General features: G+C 42.4%; 1 protein-coding gene and 1 long non-coding RNA gene across 3 annotated transcripts in view; one reads left to right on the forward strand and one right to left on the reverse strand.

Annotated features, from left to right (window-relative positions):
- The window catches only part of ATP6V0A4 (ATPase H+ transporting V0 subunit a4), a 73,512-nt gene that overhangs the window by 54,959 nt on the left and 625 nt on the right, over window positions 1–17,928 (reverse strand). Inside the window, exons 2-3 of one of the 2 annotated variants that reach the window (XM_068549533.1) lie at window positions 7,980–8,115; window positions 6,685–6,762 (exon numbers count right to left, since the gene is read on the reverse strand). The gene's annotated coding sequence lies outside the window, so the exon portion shown is untranslated. The remainder of the gene's footprint in view (window positions 1–6,684; window positions 6,763–7,979; window positions 8,116–17,928) is intronic. The other variant, XM_068549534.1, reaches the window with a different exon arrangement.
- On the forward strand, window positions 6,356–17,227 carry LOC137768187 (uncharacterized). The gene is made up of 2 exons (XR_011074726.1): window positions 6,356–6,573; window positions 16,894–17,227. It is a non-coding gene; the product is annotated as an uncharacterized lncRNA (long non-coding RNA).

A 17,928-nucleotide genomic window follows, 5' to 3' on the forward strand; every position in this document is an offset into this window, starting at 1 on the left:
ATTTAATCTTTTTGTGATAGGCATATATAATTTTATAAAAACAAATTGCAAAACTTTGGGAAAAAGAGATCTTAAGAAGTTAGAAACAATATAAATGTTCAGCATTACAGAACTGGTTAAATAAATTATGACACAGCTGTGTGACAGAATAGAGTGCAGCTATGAAAATAGCACCAAAAGCATTCTACTGACAAGGAAATCTCTTCTTGGTACACTGTTGATGAAAAAGTATTTTATGAAAGTGTATATATAGTACTGATGACAAATTGAAATTATAATGGAGTGATCACAGTTCGGGCAGACAAAAATGGAGCCAGGTGGCCATTGAGGATCTGGTCTCAGACATGTCTCTGTACCACTGAGACCCTGAACTTCCTTTGAACTATACCAGATCCAAGGACACTACCAGCTATATTCCAAACAACACCTGTCAGCTGCAACCTTATGGTCTCAAGGTCTCCCCTTGTAACTATGCAACCATTTTGGACTCCAAGCAATCTTTAGTTAACAAGCACCATTACTTCTTGCCAGCTCCGATTGTAATTCTTGATAAACCACTGTAACCTTGCCATTTTTGCCTAAGTCTCCCCCATTTTGTAGTTCAGCAGAACACAATTCACGTGCTTCTTGAATTTGTGTCTCCCAAGCTGCAGTCCTAACAAATCCCAAATCAACACCTTTTTATTTCAATCAGGTCTCTGTTTCTAAAGTTTTCTGTTTCTAAAATGAATATACTTGGTGTAGCCGGCAGGATTCAGTGGCAATCGGCACTTCCTCAGATTTGGTGTAGGGACCTACACAGACCCATTGTGTCCAGCCATCTCTTCAGCTGCATCAGGTCTCCTGGCCGAGGTCCTTCCGGTTGAGCTTCAGGCCTTTATTTGGGGGTTTTATTGGTGTCGACACTAGTCCCCCTCCCTTTCTGAGAGTGGGGTTTTCTTGTTTGTTTATTTTTCTGTCTTGAGATGTGGGTTTCATGTTTCCACGAGTATTCGGAATAATGGGACGCTCTTACAGAGAGAAATTCAAAGAAAGATGACACACCCACCCCCAGAAACCCCTGCTGGCCTTATGTTTAACATCTGTGGACCCTCATCCTGTAACTACTTATCAAAATGGGTCCATTTAAGCTGGGATGATTTACATTGCATTGGCCGAAATGGTGAACTTCCAGAATTCCCAAATTAGTCTATCTTCTTGCATGACTAAAAATGTTTCAGAAACAGACAAATAATAGGAAGCATATTTTAATTAGTGTCTGGAGGCCTCTAAATGTAACATCAAGAAAACTGCTTCCCTCCAAGCTGTAAATGAAAAGTTGACTCAGACTGTCTCTAAACTTGAAAAATCAGTTGAATGAACTCTCTTGCCCCCCTCCTACCCCCTCCCAAAGTCTGCATCTTCTCTATCCTTTTATGCACCTTTTTCCAAACTCTTTTTTTTTAATCTGCAAGACCCTGCCTCCCTTCTCCTTCTCCACCGGACCCCCTTCCTCCTCCTCCTCCTTAACCCCCTCTCCTGGCAGGCCCTTTTAAAACTAAGCCCTCTGGACAAGAGTAAAGACCTGCCCTAGTGCCTCAGCAATTCCCCAGGCCTTCCTACAAGTAATCAGAAAATAAATCAGCTGCAAGCCAATATTCAAGGGCTAATAGAAGCAACTGTTTTTGTTTTGCAAATCTCTACAACTACTACAAACTACTACTACCCACCTACCTTCACCAGCCCCAAGGCCTCACCTATTCCTCTCAAAATGATTATAGATATTATAAAAGATCAGGATATCAGAAAAAAAATGTCCTGTACTTTAAAATTTTTTTAAATAATCATCATCCTAAGACTTATAATAATAGATACATTTTCTTTCTCTGTCCAATAAAGTTATAAATCTTATCATTTCAATGAAACGTAAACACAGCCACATCACCTGAGACTGCAGCCTTAGCTCAATCAGTAGAACCCAAAACTAAAAAGAAAAAAAGAGGGAGGGAGACCGTTTTAAACACAAACTTCTAAAAGGACCCTCTTGCCCAAAGAGCCCCCTTAAAATTGCTTGTCAAAGGCAAAGACAGATCTTAAAAGTCTTCTCCATAAGCTATAAGACTTCAGCCAACTGAGCAAGTAATCTAATTATCTAATTTAGTCCAACTGTTATTTATAAACTAGTGAGTTTTGTAGTGCACCAATTCATGACTAAAGTTTTATTTATTTATTTATTTATTTATTTATTTATTTATTTATTTATTTATTTATTTAATTTTGGCTGTGTTGGGTCTTTGTTGCTGTGCGCAGGCTTTCTCTAGTTGCAGCAAGTGGGGTACTCTTCATTGCAGTGCGCGGGCTTCTCATTGCGGTGGCTTCTCTTGTTATGGAGCACGGGCTCTAGGTACGTGGACTTCAGAAGTTGTGGCTCGTGGGCTCAGTAGTTGTGGTCTGTGGGCTCTAGAGCACAGGCTCAGTAGTTGTGGCGCAGGGGCTTTGTTGCTCTGCAACATGAGGGATCTTCCCGGACCAGGGCTTGAACCCATGTCCCCTGCATTGGCAGGAGGGTTCTAAATCACTGCGCCACCAGGGAAGTCCCCAATGACTAAAGTATTTTTTGTTGTTGTTGCTGTTTTGGTTTTTTTTTTTGGCTGCATCGGGTCTTCGTTGCTGCATGCGGGCTTTCTCTAGTTGCAGCAAGTGGGGGCTACTCTTCGTTGCGGTGCATGGGCTTCTCATTGCAGTGGCTTCTCTTGTTGCGGAGCACCAGCTCTAGGAGCACAGGCTTCAGTAGTTGTGGCACACAGGCTCAGTAGTTGTGGCTTGTGGGCTCTAGAGCGCAGGCTCCGTAATTGTGGCACATGGGCTTAGTTGCTCCACAGCATGTGGGATCTTCCTGGACCAGGGATCAAACCCATGTCCCCTGCATTGGCAGGTGGATTCTTAACCACTGTGCCACCAGGGAAGTCCACCAATGACTAAAGTTTTAAAATGAAAACTACAGGATCTCTGGTTGTGTCTGTCTATATCCAGATGGTATGGCCAAAATTAATTTGTAAAAGAGCTCTATTTAATTGGCTTAAACAAATAAGTGCTTATAGAAACTCTCAGAAATATAATAGAAACTAACCCAAATGAATTTCAGGTTCACATGACCTGGGGAAATATTCAGTATTAAAGCTAATTTAAGGGACTTCCTTTGTGGTGTAGTGGTTAAGACTCCGTGCTCCCAACGCAGGGGGCCTGGGTTCAATCCCTGGCCAGGGAACTAGATCCACATGCATGCCACAACTAAGGAAACCGCATGCCGCAACTAAGGAGCCCATGAGCCACAACTAAGGAGCCCTCGAGCTGCAACTAAAGGAGCCTGCCTGCTGCAACTAAGGAGCCCATGTGCTGCAACTAAGGAGCCAGCAAGCCACAACTAAGACCCAGCACAACCAAATAAATAAATAGATAAATAAATGTTTTAAAAATCAATTTATTTATTTTTGGCTGCATTGGTTCTTCGTTGCTGCGTGCGGGCTTTCTCTAGTTGTGGTGAGCAGGGGATACTCTTCATTGCAGTGCGCAGGCTTCTCATTGCGGTGGCTTCTCTTGTTGAGGAGCATGGGCTCTAGGTGCTCGGGCTTCAGTAGCTGTGACATGTGGGCTCAGTAGTTGTGGCTCGTGGGCTCTAGAGCACAGGCTCAGTAGTTGTGGCACATGGCTTTAGTTGCTCCGCAGCATGTGGGATCTTCCCGGCCCAGGGCTTGAACCCGTGTCCCCTGCATTGACAGGCGGATTCTTAACCACTGTGCCATCAGGGAAGCCCAATAAATAAATATTTTTAAAAAAGAAAATAAAAATAAAAATAAAAATTACTACTTGTTAAGTTTTGGTGTAGTATTAAAGAAGAATATCCACAACTATCTGAAAAAGCTGGTAAAATATTTTCCCCCTTTTTGAAACTACATATCTATGTGAGGCCAGACTTTCTTTATATACTCAAACAAAAATAACAAATAGCAACAGATTGAATGCAAAAATAGATACAAAAGACAAAAGCTGTCTTCTATTGTCAGACATTAAAGAGATTTGCAAAATAAAATAATTGTCACTCTTCTCACTAAATTGTTGTTTGTTTTGGAAAATAGTTATTTTCATTAACCTATATATTATATCAACATACAACAGGTTTCATATTATTTTCGATGAGCTAATATCTAAGTATTTTTAGAATTTCTCAGTTTTAATTTCTAGTGTGATAAATGTCAGTGGATAGAATCCACATAAGCCACAGCTCTCTGGGGTTCTCAATAATTTTTAAGGGTATAAAGGGCCACCTAGACCAAAACATTGGAACTGGCCTGGGGAGAGAACAGAGGGGTATATTAGCTTGCTAGGGCTGCCTGAACAAAGTACCACAAATTGTATAGTTTAAACAACAGAATTTATCATTTCAGAGTTCTGGAAGCTAGAGTCCAAGGTGTCAGCAAGGTTGAATGAGCCCTTCTAATGGCTGTGAGAGATAATCTGGTCCATGCCTCTCCCCTAGCTTCTGGTGATTTGCTGACAATCTTTAGGGTTCCTTGGCTTGTAGAAGCATCACTGATCTCTGTCTTCATCTTCACATGCATGTGTCTGTGTCCAAATCTCCCCTTTTTACATGGACACCACACATCCTGGAGTAGGGGCCCAGCCTACTTGAGTATGAGTGTGACCTCATCTTAACGAATTAACTCTGCAAAGACCCTATTTCCAAATAAGGTCACATTCGGAGGGACTGGAGTTACGACTGCAACATATGAATTTGGGGGTGTACACAACTCAGCCCATAAGAAGGCGGAAGCAATAAAGTCAGGCCTGAGCATGGGAGAACTCAAGGTTTCAAGACAGGACAGAGTAGATGGACAAGAAACAGAGAGGGAGAAGGATAATCCGAAGAAGGAGAATTCTAGAGAAGAAAGTGTCTCAAGAACCATGGATCGGTCATGCCAGAGGAGGGCTGAGAAGCATCTGGAGGTTACTGATGACCCCAATGGACTTACTTCAGTGGAATGAAAGGTTCAGAATTCAAAGTAGACTGTGGACTTGGGAAGTCAGAGGCTGGTGAAGAGAAGATAGATAACAACAATTCTTTCAAAATATCAGGCTATTGAAAGGGAAAGAGGGACCAGGGCAGTAGCTGATGAGAAATAAAGCATCATGGGAGGTTTCATTTATTTTTTTAAGGGCAGAGACAGTTGACAATCCAAGAGAACTCTGTGAGCTCTAGTTGCACTCTAGAAAATAGCAGCTTCTACTTTTCCTCACCCACTAAGCACATTTGAGACAATCACCTTGAACCATGCAAGGATATCGCTTAAATTTCTCTGGAAGTTTCCTGATTGAGCTCAATATTTTTTTTTTTTTTTTTTTTTTTTTTAAATTTATTTTATTTATTTATTTATTTATTTATTTATGGCTGCGTTGGGTCTTGGTTTCTGTGCGAGGGCTTCCTCCAGTTGCGGCAAGCGGGGGCCACTCCTCATCGCGGTGCGCGGGCCTCTCACTATCGCGGCCTCTCTTGTTGCGGAGCACAGGCTCCAGACGCGCAGGCTCAGTAGTTGTGGCTCACGGGCCCAGCCGCTCCGCGGCACGTGGGATCCTCCCAGACCAGGGCCCGAACCCGCGTCCCCTGCACCGGCAGGCGGACTCCCAACCACTGCGCCACCAGGGAAGCCCGAGCTCAATATTTTATAGGCAACTTTTCATAGCACTGCTGACTCATGGGAAGTTGAAAGAGAAGGTGTTAGCAACCACAGCCCAGTTAGTCTAAAACCAAAGTAAACTTCCTGAATTCTCTAGCCATACTGTAAATCTCCACAGTGAAGGAAGGAGAGAAAGAGTGAGAGAAGAACCAAGCCCAGCTCCGGCCCTAAAAGGGTTTTGCAGTGACTGGTAGAAAAGAGACTGAGATTTACTCCAATCCACTCACTGGAGCGGAGGCCTGTGAGGCTAAAAGATTTACCAAAGCCACGTAGGACACTCGCATTTCTTTAATTATTTGTGTCACTGACTTTTTTTAAAAATGCAAGTCATTCTCCTATTAATCATTAAATACTATGTATTTTTAATATACTCTCAGAATCCCCAATAACACTTAAATTTGGCATTAGGTCTTGAGAGAAACTACGTTCTTAGAGCAGAATCAATCCCCTATATTATCCAAATGAACATTGTTTTTGATACCGAGTGTTTAATACCACAGTCCCCATTCTCTAGACAAGTCTGGGGCACAGTGCCAGCTGCGGCCACTATACACTTGTCCCTGCAGGTTTCTGGCAAGACACTTTTGTGCCCTGAGGACTGTCTATAAAATGGCTCTTGAGGAGCTGAAGAGGGAAGCACTCGACTTACACCACTTCAAAGTGGACATTCCTTTCAACAAAGGGCCTCCTTTGTTCTCATAGCCCTGGACCCAGGATTAGGATGATACTGGGAACAACCGCATGTTCAGCTGTACAAGATCAATTTACAGGAGATCGTCACATAATTTAAAAAATGAAAAGGGATAAGTGGAAAGCAAGCCAAAATCCTTGCAAGAAATTTACGTCAGCAATTCCAAAAAAGGTAAGCTGCAACACTAACAACCTGATTTTTCTAAAACAGTTTCTAATTTTTCTAAACTGAATCCCAGCCAGATCACCTTCATTCAAAGAACTGATTTTCCCATCCACTTACCTAGCACTCGTCCACCACAGGCCAGGCACTGAGCTCACCATCCACGAGCCTTCACAACAGGCTCTGACAGAGAAAGTGCTGGAGACAGAAAGAGAATGATGTGAGGTTGCTCAAAAGACAGAGAATGACATTCAGCTTCACAAACACACACACACACACACACACACACACGATTAGGTGCAGTTTGTTGACAGTAACATTCATGAGTTCACGAGTCTATGCTGTCAGCACACTGAGGATGATATTATGTATGCTGGAGCCAGGACCGTCCCCTGCCGTGAGCGTCCCCACTCCCTCCTAGCCTCGGACCTTCTCCAGTGATGGGTCTCAGGGTGCGTTGGTGCCATCCAATGTCCATTTGGCCCTCACTGTTGTTCTACAGCTTTCCATCCTCTAGATCACGTCCGGAGAGAAAGAGCCCTCCCAGGGACAGCCACTTTCTCCTCCACCCTCCATCCCATCCCACCTCCCTGCCTCAGCACATGGCCACCTCGTTCCCGAGGAAAAGACCCTCCATCATGGCGCCCTCCAGCTCCCTTTTCTCCACCTCAACATGCCTTGGTCTTGTCTCTGTTTCCTTTCTCTCCAGAGCAGAACTACTTTACATCCCTTTCATTCCTGTCTTCACTTCAAGTCACAGGCTGACTGGGAGTGAGATTTAGGGAAATAAAATTTCATCATGAAGAGAACAGAACGCCTCTAAGTTTGTCACTGGCCAACTTTACCCATCACCTCTCCAAGTTTTTCACTGGGGAGCATTTCCCCAGTTATTCACCTTTTCTGTAATAATATTTACTTTAAATTCTATTAGGGAGTTTCTTTTCAGCATGATTCTACCTCTACTTTCTTAAAAAAAAAAAAAAAGACTTTACTAGCTCATTTCTCTTCTTTCTCCATTTAATACACAATACTGAGTACAGAGTCATAGAATCATGCCACTGGAAGAAAACTTAGATGTCTAATCCAGTCCCTTTACTTCAGACGTAAGGAAACAAGCCCAGGGAGGTGAAGGAATTTGCCTAAGGTCACACAGCTAATCAGTGACCAAGCTGGATGCAGAACCCAGGGCTCCGGACACAGGGTTTTCGCTTCAACCCTGTAGCTTCCCAGTTTGTTTCTCACGGGAGTTAACATCCCTTTGTGTAGGCACCATATGGAGCAAAACCCCTTCTGGGGATAATTTATCCCCTCTGGGGAGTCCGGAGGACCCCAGACAAAGGTCTTCCCACACAGGATTGAAGGCAGCATTTCCCTAGATTTTACCCCCTGTATCCCCCTCCCAGAGAGACGCCCACCATCTTTCTCGGGTAACATCATCAGCAAGGTGATGTGACTCCCCCAGGGTCTCACAGGAAGTGACTACATGAAAACTGGAATCCAGGACTCCTGACTCAGGGTTGGTTTTGCTGATCCCAAGGGGCTCTGGGCAGCCTGGACAGGAGAGATGAGAAAATGAGAGAGAGAGTGAAGGAAAGTCATAGAAGAGACTGGAAGCCCAAGGAGGAGAGAAGTTAGATGTTGGGAAGAGAGGACCAACAATCTCTCACTTGGCTACCTGGTCCTTTTTAGTTTCATGTGGACAAAACTGGAGAAGAAAAATTGGCCAAGTGTTTATTGCAAACATGCAGCTTATTTCCCAAAAACCTTAGCTTAAAATTACTTTTTGGGAACACACATCTCTGTTTATTAAACAAAAGATGAATCTGACCACAAACACTGTTGTACCAACAGAAACATTTTGCACAAATGGTCAGACTGGGAACTGAAGGGAGCCAGAAATTGCCAATCACAGAGGCCCGGAGCTGAACAGGATCTCCCCTCCATTGCTGATTAACTTCACCTTAAAATGCCCTTCCCTGCTTCATGCTAGTAACTCACTAACATTCCCACAGCTGGAGCTATCCCACAGTGGACATGGCTGCCTTAAAAGTTAGTAATAAACCTGTCATTTAAGGCATTTTAGCAAAGTCCAAGTAACAACCTTGAGAAGTCAAATGCAGCAATACCAAACTCTAACCTACTACGTTGTTTGTAGGAGAGAATTCTTATGGGTTAAGGATTGGGCCAGGCGGTCTCTAGGTGCCTTGCCAACATTGAGATTCCATGTTGTCGTTGTTGTTGTTTTTCCCGTGTCTTATTTCTAGTCTTCTTCTTGTCCTGACATTCTTGGGTTTGTCTGCACTTTCTGTTATACACCTTGGGCACCTCAAGAGCAGAGGCTGTCAATAAGCAGTTCTCTGTACCATATGCAACTTGAAACTTCATTAAGGTTTTTTTTTTAATGGAGAAGATTTCCTGACATTGAAATTTTCCCCAAGCAGTCAGACATTGTAAACTGTAGTCTATCTGCTCCACTGTGACTACATTGCTTTCCTGTGAACTGCTCTTTTAAAAAACGTATTAACTTGATTTTATTTCCTGACTATAAGAGTAATACACATTCCTTGTAGAGGATTTGAAAGACATAAAAAAGTATAAAAAAGAAAATAAAAATCATCAAAGTGTAATTTTAGATATGACCACTGCTAACATCTTGGTAAGACGCTTTCCAAACTTTTTTCTTTATATATGTGTGTGCTTACAAAACTGCAGTGATACTGAATATACAGTTTTATATCCGCTTTTTCTGCTTTGTATTATATAGCAAGTGTTTTCCCAAATAATAAATGTTATTCCAAACATAATATTAATTTTAAACACTGTTTAACATTTTATTCCATTATAAGTTGCTTCTAAGCTTTTATTTTTACAAATATTGTAATGTTGAGATGGAGAACCTTGGATATACATTTTGTGCATGTGTGTGCTCATCTCTGACTATTTCCTTGGGGAAAAATATTCCAAAGAGGGCTTCCCTGGTGGCACAGTGGTTGAGAGTCTGCCTGCCAATGCAGGGGGCCACGGGTTCGAGCCCTGGTCTGGGAGGATCCCACATGCCGCGGAGCAGCTGGGCCCGTGAGCCACAACTGCTGAGCTTGCGCGTCTGGAGCCTGTGCTCTGCAACAAGAGAGACCGTGACAGTGAAAGGCCTGCGCACCACGATGAAGAGTGGCCCCCGCTCGCCACAACTAGAGAAAGCCCGCACACAGAAACGAAGCCCCAACACAGCCAAAAATAAATAAATAAATAAAAATAAAATTTATAAAAAAAAAATATATATTCCAAAGAGCTGCTCTATAGAAGGAAAGGTCACCAAAATAAGCTGACCCTAACAAAGTCTACAACTTAGCTATAAATCATCTCAATTACTGAGCCTGGACTGACATGATGGCACATTGTTATTGCCTCAAGCACCTGATTAAAGCAACCAACAAAAAAAATCATGTCTCATCCTAGGTCATCCTAGGTCACAAGTTATTTCTACAAACAATTGTATGTAATTACAATTTTTTCACACAATAAAAAATAACCAGGCACACAGGGAAGCACAACAACATGAATGGAAACCAACAGAAATAATAGACAATAGAAACAGACCAATGGGGGTGGGCAAATATTGAAGTTGTCACACAAAGATTTTTTTTTAAATTATGTTCACTCTGTTCATGAAGATGAAAAACACGACTGAATAACAGAAAGCTATTTTTTAAAGTACAAAATGAAAATTTAAGAACTAAAACTAAAATAATTGAAATTAAGAACCCAATGGGTAGTTATAAAAGTGGATTAGACACAGATGACAAGAGATTTAATAAAAGATAGGGCAGAAGAAAATATCTAGAATAAAGCACATGAAAACAATAGGATGGAGAATAGAAAAGAGGGTAGAGAACTAGAAGAGTCTATGGGAAAGCCTAACTTATGTGTAATTGGAGTCCTGGAAGGAGAGAAAAGAACGGGACAGAAGTAGTATTTGATGACTGAGAACTTTTCAAAACTGATGAAAGACATCAAACTCCATATTCAATTGCCTACAAACCTCAAGCAAGACAAATAAAAGGAAATCAATACCTGAGCGCATCAGAATAAAACTGCTGAAAACCAAAGACAGAGCAAAATGCCTAGAAACAATCAAAGAAAAAGGAGACAAATTACCTACAAGGACGCACCAATTAGATGGACAGCTCTCAACGAAAACAATAAAAGTCAAAAGAAATAGAATGATATATTCAAAGCACTGAAAGAAAATATCTGTCAACCTAGAATTCTACACGCAATGAAAATATCTTTCAAGGATATCTTCAAGAATAAAAACATATCCAGATAAACAAACACTGAGAGCATTAACCACTACATTGAGGGAATACTAAAAGCTGTTCTTCAAGGAGAAGGCAAATGATCGCAGATAGAAGAACAGACATGCAGAAAGGAGTCAAGAGCAATAAACTGGCTAATATGGGGATAAATTTAATTTATTTTATAAAATAGTGGTAATGACTTAGAGTTAAAGTGTATGTATAGAGCTAAAAATACATGACCATAATGGTATAAAAATCAGGAGTTGATAAGTAAAGCTCCAAAGTCTTTGCATTATCTATGAAGAAGGTAAAAGTATCAATTAATAGTGACTCTGATAAGATCAGAATGCGTGCTGTAACCTCTAAAAAACTGAATAATAAAAAACTTAATCCAAACTTAGTAAGAAAAAGAAAAAAAGGAACATAAGAGATGGGAAAACTAGACAGCACTTGGTAAGATGGTAGATTAAAACCTAAACCAATCAGTAAATACAGTCCATGGGAATAGATCCAGTGGCCAAATTAAAGACAAAGATGGTTAGAAACGGTTTTTAAAAATCCTACACTATGTTTTTATAAGGTACATATCTAAAAACATAATAAAAATTTAGGAAAGTTGAAAGAAATGATGGAAAAAGATATAGCATGCAAAACTAAGCAAAAGCGGAGGGTGGGATGAATTGGGAGACTGGGATTGACACATACACACTAATATGTATAAAACAGATAACTAATGAGAACCCGCTATATAGCCCAGGGAAGTCTACTTCACTTTGCTGTACAGTAGAAACTAACACAACATTGTAAAACAACTATATCCCAATTAAAAAAAAAAAACTAAGCAAAAGAAAAGTGGGATAGCTATAGCAATAGCAGACAAAGTAAACTTTATGGCAAAAAGCATTACTAGAGATGAAAAGGGATGTTACAAAATTATTTTTTAAAGGAGGTTCAATTCACTGGGAAGGTGTCATAATTCTGTGTTTGTATGAAGCCTAATTACAATCTCAAATATTTCATGCAAAAATAGACAAGACTACAAGGAAAAGACAGAAATCCACAATCATCTGTCTCAGTAGTCAATAGAATTAAACAAACAAACAAACAAAAAAAAACAGGAAAAATATAGAAGATATGAACCACACAATTAGTACTCTAATAGACCTACACAGAATACTGAACCCCACAACTATGCGGTCTTTACAAGCACCATCAACCATTTATAAAATTTGACCATATGATGGTTCTTAAAGAATACACAAAATAAAAGTCATTCAAGTGGGGCTTCCCTGGTGGCGCAGTGGTTGAGAATCTGCCTACCAATGCAGGGGACACGGGTTCGAGCCCTGGTCTGGGAAGATCCCACATGCCGCGGAGCAACTAGGCCCGTGAGCCACAACTACTGAGCCTGCGCATCTGGAGCCTGTGCTCCGCAACAAGAGAGGCCACGATAGTGAGAGGCCCGTGCACCGCGATGAAGAGTGGCCCCCACTTGCCACAACTAGAGAAAGCCCTCACACAGAAACGAAGACCCAACACAGCCATAAATAAATAAATTTTAAAAAAAAAGTCATTCAAGTGTGTTTGTAGATCATGATGCAATTAAGCTAGAAATCAATAACAAAAAGATAACTAGAAAACCTCCATATGTTTGAAAATTCAGAAATATACTCTGAGAAGATATGAAATAATGAGATCCAGGGCGGAGGCGGAATACGGCCTTAGCCAAGCGGAAGTTCCATTCTTTTTTATTAAACCCACCTCTGTCCTGGCCACCATATCACTGCCCTCTAGTGCAACTGTGGATTAAGGGCAAGCTGAGTCACCCTGGAACCGCTCAGAAATGGTTCCAAATGGTGGGCTCCAGGTCTTGGTCACTTTGTTCCTTTTATCAGCTCTGTGGTATGATCTCAAATTGGACGCTACGTAGTTCTCCATTTTTCTTAGAAGGGTACTCCTCATTCTCTCCAAATCCTACACCTATAACTGAGTGGCAGTGGGTGAGGTTAAGCTCCTCCACAAACTAACTGCTGCTCAGGGGAAGGTCTAGATGTTTCAGTCGCATGAGAAACTAGAGACTGACATTATTTTGTGAAAACGTATCCTGAAAAAGTTGCACGCAGGAAGAGCCGCAGACCCCATCTCTGCTCAGAAATTAGGGAATAGCAGGCACAGGCGTGGTCAGGGACATGATTCTCAGAGTGGATGAACCGGAAATGAAAGCCCCAAGTTCAAAGCCAGTGGTCTCTTCCCAGAGATGGAGAGGCGGTTAGAGGAGGCGATCAGAATCACAAGGGGGGTTAGGGAGGGATTGATTGGGAGTATGGGATTAGCAGATGCAAACTATTATATACAGGATGGATAAACAAGGTCCTACGGTATAGCACAGGGAACTATATTCAATAACCTGTGATAAACCATAATGGAAAAGAATATGAAAAAGATTGCATATATATATATATATATATATCTGAATCACTTTGCTGTACAACAGAAATTAATTATACTTTAATAAAATAAATATAAAAAAATAAATAAAAAGAATCACAGAGGAAGTTCCCTCAACATAAAATATCATTCCGGAAGGCAAAGGCCATTCCAGGCCACAGAATGCTGGTTTTCTATCATTTAGCACAGGAAACCCTCTGCCCCCCTCCTTCTCTTTTTCACATGAAATTATATCAGGGAAAACAGATAAAATTGGAGGCAGTGAGGGCCCTGGAACCCCATGCTCTAGGCCATCCCAACCTCAACATGGAGCCTGGTCACAGACATTTTCACTTGGACTTTAAAGTACGTGTAACCAAACACCTGTCTCAACCATTAAAAAAAAAAATCTTGAGAAAGTTCCTGCAGAATGTCTAGCTTTGAGCAATGCAACTTCCTGGTATACTTTCCAAAGGAAACCTGATGTAAAATGAAAGACTTACCAGGTGAGGCAACCACCTGCATGGAGTTACTAGTTATAGACGTGTTAAAATGAAAGACAGCTAATAATGGTGACACCTGTAAAACAGTTGCCACGCGGCCCTTCCTTTGGGAATTAATGAGTGCTCAGAGACCAGTCGAGTCCATCCTATTTTAGAATAATAAAATCCATTCATCTGTCAATAAGAGAATATTTGTCTTTTAAACTGACTTGCAAACACCTAATCTAAAACAGCCCCCAATCAACTAACAATGTGTTTAAAAAAAGAAGAGAGAGAGAGAGGACAGATCATTGCCCGTCCCCTTTACATCCACTGCTTCCCAGAATTACTTTCCATTGTACGACTTGATAGGATGCTGTCAGTTTAGACAGGTGCATGTTCTTTAAACCCCCATCACAACAACCCACAGGGCTGTTTCGAATCTGTGTCCCAGGCCCTCACTATTTTGGAGGGACATGCTCTGCTCACATCAAACATGTTAAAATACACCCAACATCTTACATTAAATTGTTTCTGTTTAAATGTTTGAAATGAATTGTGTAACTTTGCTTTTGAAATAATTTTTTTTCCTTTTTTTTTTCCCTTTTTTTTTGGCTATGCCACAGCTTATTATGTTATCTTAGCTCCCGACCAGGGATCGAACCCATGCCCCCTGCAGTGGAAGCGTCGAGTCCTAACCACTGGACTGCCAGGGAAGTCCCGAAATAAATTTTTTGGATTGCACAGGTTTTGTTGCTGTTGTTGTTCATATTTTGGACCTGAGAACATTTTTCAGGTCTCAAACATTTTGGGGGCCCTTGAAAATCCTGTGGACCACACACACTGCTGTTATCTCCTCTGCCCTTTGGATAAATCAGCCCTAATCTGTGAAGCTCACTGAGGAGTGTACTGTGAGGAGAATGTCGAAAACAGAGATCAAAAGATAGGAGAGGGACTTCCCTGGTGGTGCAGTGGTTAAGAATCCGCCTGCCAATGCAGGGGACACGGGTTCAATCCCTGGTCTGGGAAGATCCCACATGCCACGGAGCAACTAAGCCCGTGCGCCACAACTACTGAGCTGGTGCTCTAGAGCCCACGAGCCACAACTACTGAGCCCACGTGCCACAACTACTGAAGCCCGTGTGCCTAGAGCCCATGCTCCACAACAAGACACGGCAATGAGAAGCCCACACACTGCAACAAAGAGTAGCCCCTGCTCGCCACAAATAGAGAAAGCCCGCACGCAGCAACAAAGACCCAATGCAGCCAAAAATAAATTAATTTTTTTTAAAAAAGATAGGAGAAAAAATCGAAAAAAGTGTTCATCCTATTAAGTAATGTCATCTCTGTGGGCACCCAAGGGGAAATGGTATCAAGAACATTTCTCTGGCTTTGATATCAAGAGCAGTTGTGCTTTTAACAGATACACACTACTGTATATAAAATAAACAACAAGGACCTACTATATCACAAGGAACTATATTCAATATCCTGTAATAACCTGTAACGGAAAAGAATCTGAAAAAGTGTATACATATATATATGTGTGTGTGTGTGTGAGTAACTGAATCACTTTGCTGTACACCTGAAACACTGGAAATCAACTATACTTTAATAATGAATTAATGAATAGCAGTTGTACTTCCCCTGTTGTTTTCATTTTGTGAGCTCACGAATCATGTATGTGATCATGTGACCCTCTTCGCGCTGGCTACCAGAAAGCTTAGAAAACATGCGTGCCATTTTTGTGCTCTAACCTCACTCATAGATCCATCTTATATTTCCTATCCTAACTTTCTCTTTGCCTCATTTCTTCTTGTTTATTTTATTTTACCTAGCTTAATTAATGTATGTAAGCTTCCTTAAACCCTTTTGGACCAAAGCAGGATATAAATAAATGAATGCATAAATAGCATTATTTTTCCTTAAAAGTGCCTTTCTCCCATACTTTCTACTTACAATGACCCTTCTATTATAATGATGTTTACCACTGGCTGAGTACTTACCATCAGCCGGCACTGGGCAATGCAATTCACGTAGATTACTTCATTAAGTCATCACAACAACTCCTGAGATAGGAGCGCCTCCTATTATTCTTCAGATGAGGAACCTGGGGCTTGGATGTATAAAGTAACCTGCCCAGGGCCCCTCAGCCAATAAAACACAAGGCTGTGATTCTCGCCCAGACTGGCCTCATGGCCACCCACTCACCCCAGCTGGAAACCTTGCCTCCATCCTGGATGCTTTTTTCCTGGATTCCTTTCTGTTGATTCGGCCTGCTAAATACCTCTTGATTCTGTCCCCTCCTCCTCTATCCTCAGTCCAGCTGCTTATTTCAGGGCTCTTTTGATGTCTGTCTGGGATTTCTGCAACAGCTTCTTCGATAATCTCTCTGAATACAGACCTGCCCTCCCTCCTCCATTTTTCTGAAATACAAAGGTGGCCACAGCTACAATTTCCTTATAGCATGCCCCAATCATAAGATGAGAGTCCAGTTTCCTTAGTCTGGCATGCAGGTCCATTTACAATCTGTTCTTAGTCTAACCAGACACACCATGACCCAGCCCATGCCCCGAGGACAGTAATTCCTCCCCAGGCAAGGGGCACACGGTCATGCCTCAGAGACCAGGCACGCACTGGTGCCTTCTCCCGTGCCTGGCGAACTACACGTCTCTCAAGTTTCAGGTCGAGATGCCACTTCCACTGTGAAATGTTCTCAGGACCCGCTAGTCCCCACCCCTCCTCACCACACTTATTTCACTGTGTTGTCATTACTTATTTGTCCATCTTCCTCACTGGACCCTGAGCTCCTTGAGGACAGGGGCTTTGTGGCCTTACCCATGTCAAACCCCCTCCCCCATACCAAGGGCCCGGATACACCAGCTATTTGGTAATCGTTGAATATTCAACCAAGTGGTAGGCCTAAACTGGACCTTTGTACACTGCCTGAAGATCAGCCTTCTTAAAGCTCTTCTGCCCCCGATCCCCAAATCCAAGTGTATAGGGTCACATTAATTAGTACGTTTGGGCGGATTAGAAAAAAGTGCCCCCTCCAGGCTGATGTATAACAATGAGACATCTTTATTCTGGGCTTACACATGGCTTATACATCCTTCTGTTAGGGAACCGAGGACCGAAACCATCCCTGAAACTAACCCAGAAGAATTCAGGAGGGGCCAAAAGGAGGAGGGAGGAGAAAATATGTCCTGCCACCCTCCCAGAAGCCCTCACGCTGGAATCTGTCTTGGCTGAGAGATGCACGCCACCAGGAAGGACCCTGAGTCAGACCAACTACGGGCAAAGCAAGATGATTGGCCAGAAACAACCCGGAAACTAACCCTCTTACCATCAAAGCTGAGACTGTGAGTCACGTGGCAGAGCAGTTCTCCTGGGTTCCCTTACCCTCCTGCTTTCCCCCCAGGCACCCTTTCCCAATAAAGTCTCTTGCTTTGTCAACACGTGTGTCTCCTCGGACAATTCATTTCTGAGTGTTAGACAAGAGCCCACTCTCGGGCCCTGGAAGGGGTCCCCCTTCCTGCAACACTTCCACTGAGCTTTGAATGAGCTATACTTCATCCCTCACTCTCTTAGCCAGACCCAAGCTTATTTAGGAACATAATATACGTATCCACACGTGGTAGCCGGCCAGCATGCACACATGCTGCTATTCTCCTGCTATTCCTTGTACTCAGAAGGCCCATCACCTCCCACCTGCATATGCAAACTTCAATACCCAGCCCAAAGGTCACCTCCTCTCTGAATCTCTCCTCCACTGCTCTCGGGCAGACTTCCCCCTCCCTCTTTTATATCCCCATCACCGGGGAAGATACCCATACTGAGTCCTACCATATTGCCTCCCAGTTCTTTCTTCACTGCCTGGTCTCACTGCTGTACTGAGTAGGAATCAAGAGGAGGGGTCACATCTTAATCATCTTTGAGTCTCGAATGCCTGGGATGGTGCCTTTCGAATACGTGGTTGGCATTCAACAAATGTCTTAGACTGAAGGCAGAGCTTCAATCAAGTTACTACTCAATTCAATATCTTCACAAAGCCTCCCTTTGGCCTCCTGACTGTTTCAAACCCTCCACCCCCAGCCTGGCACATCGGATGCTCAGCTTCCTGGTCACAGTGGATTTCTGAGCACCTCTTACCTCCG

The sequence above is a fragment of the Eschrichtius robustus genome, chromosome 8, assembly GCF_028021215.1.
Source record: "Eschrichtius robustus isolate mEscRob2 chromosome 8, mEscRob2.pri, whole genome shotgun sequence".
Lineage (NCBI taxonomy): Eukaryota > Metazoa > Chordata > Mammalia > Artiodactyla > Eschrichtiidae > Eschrichtius > Eschrichtius robustus.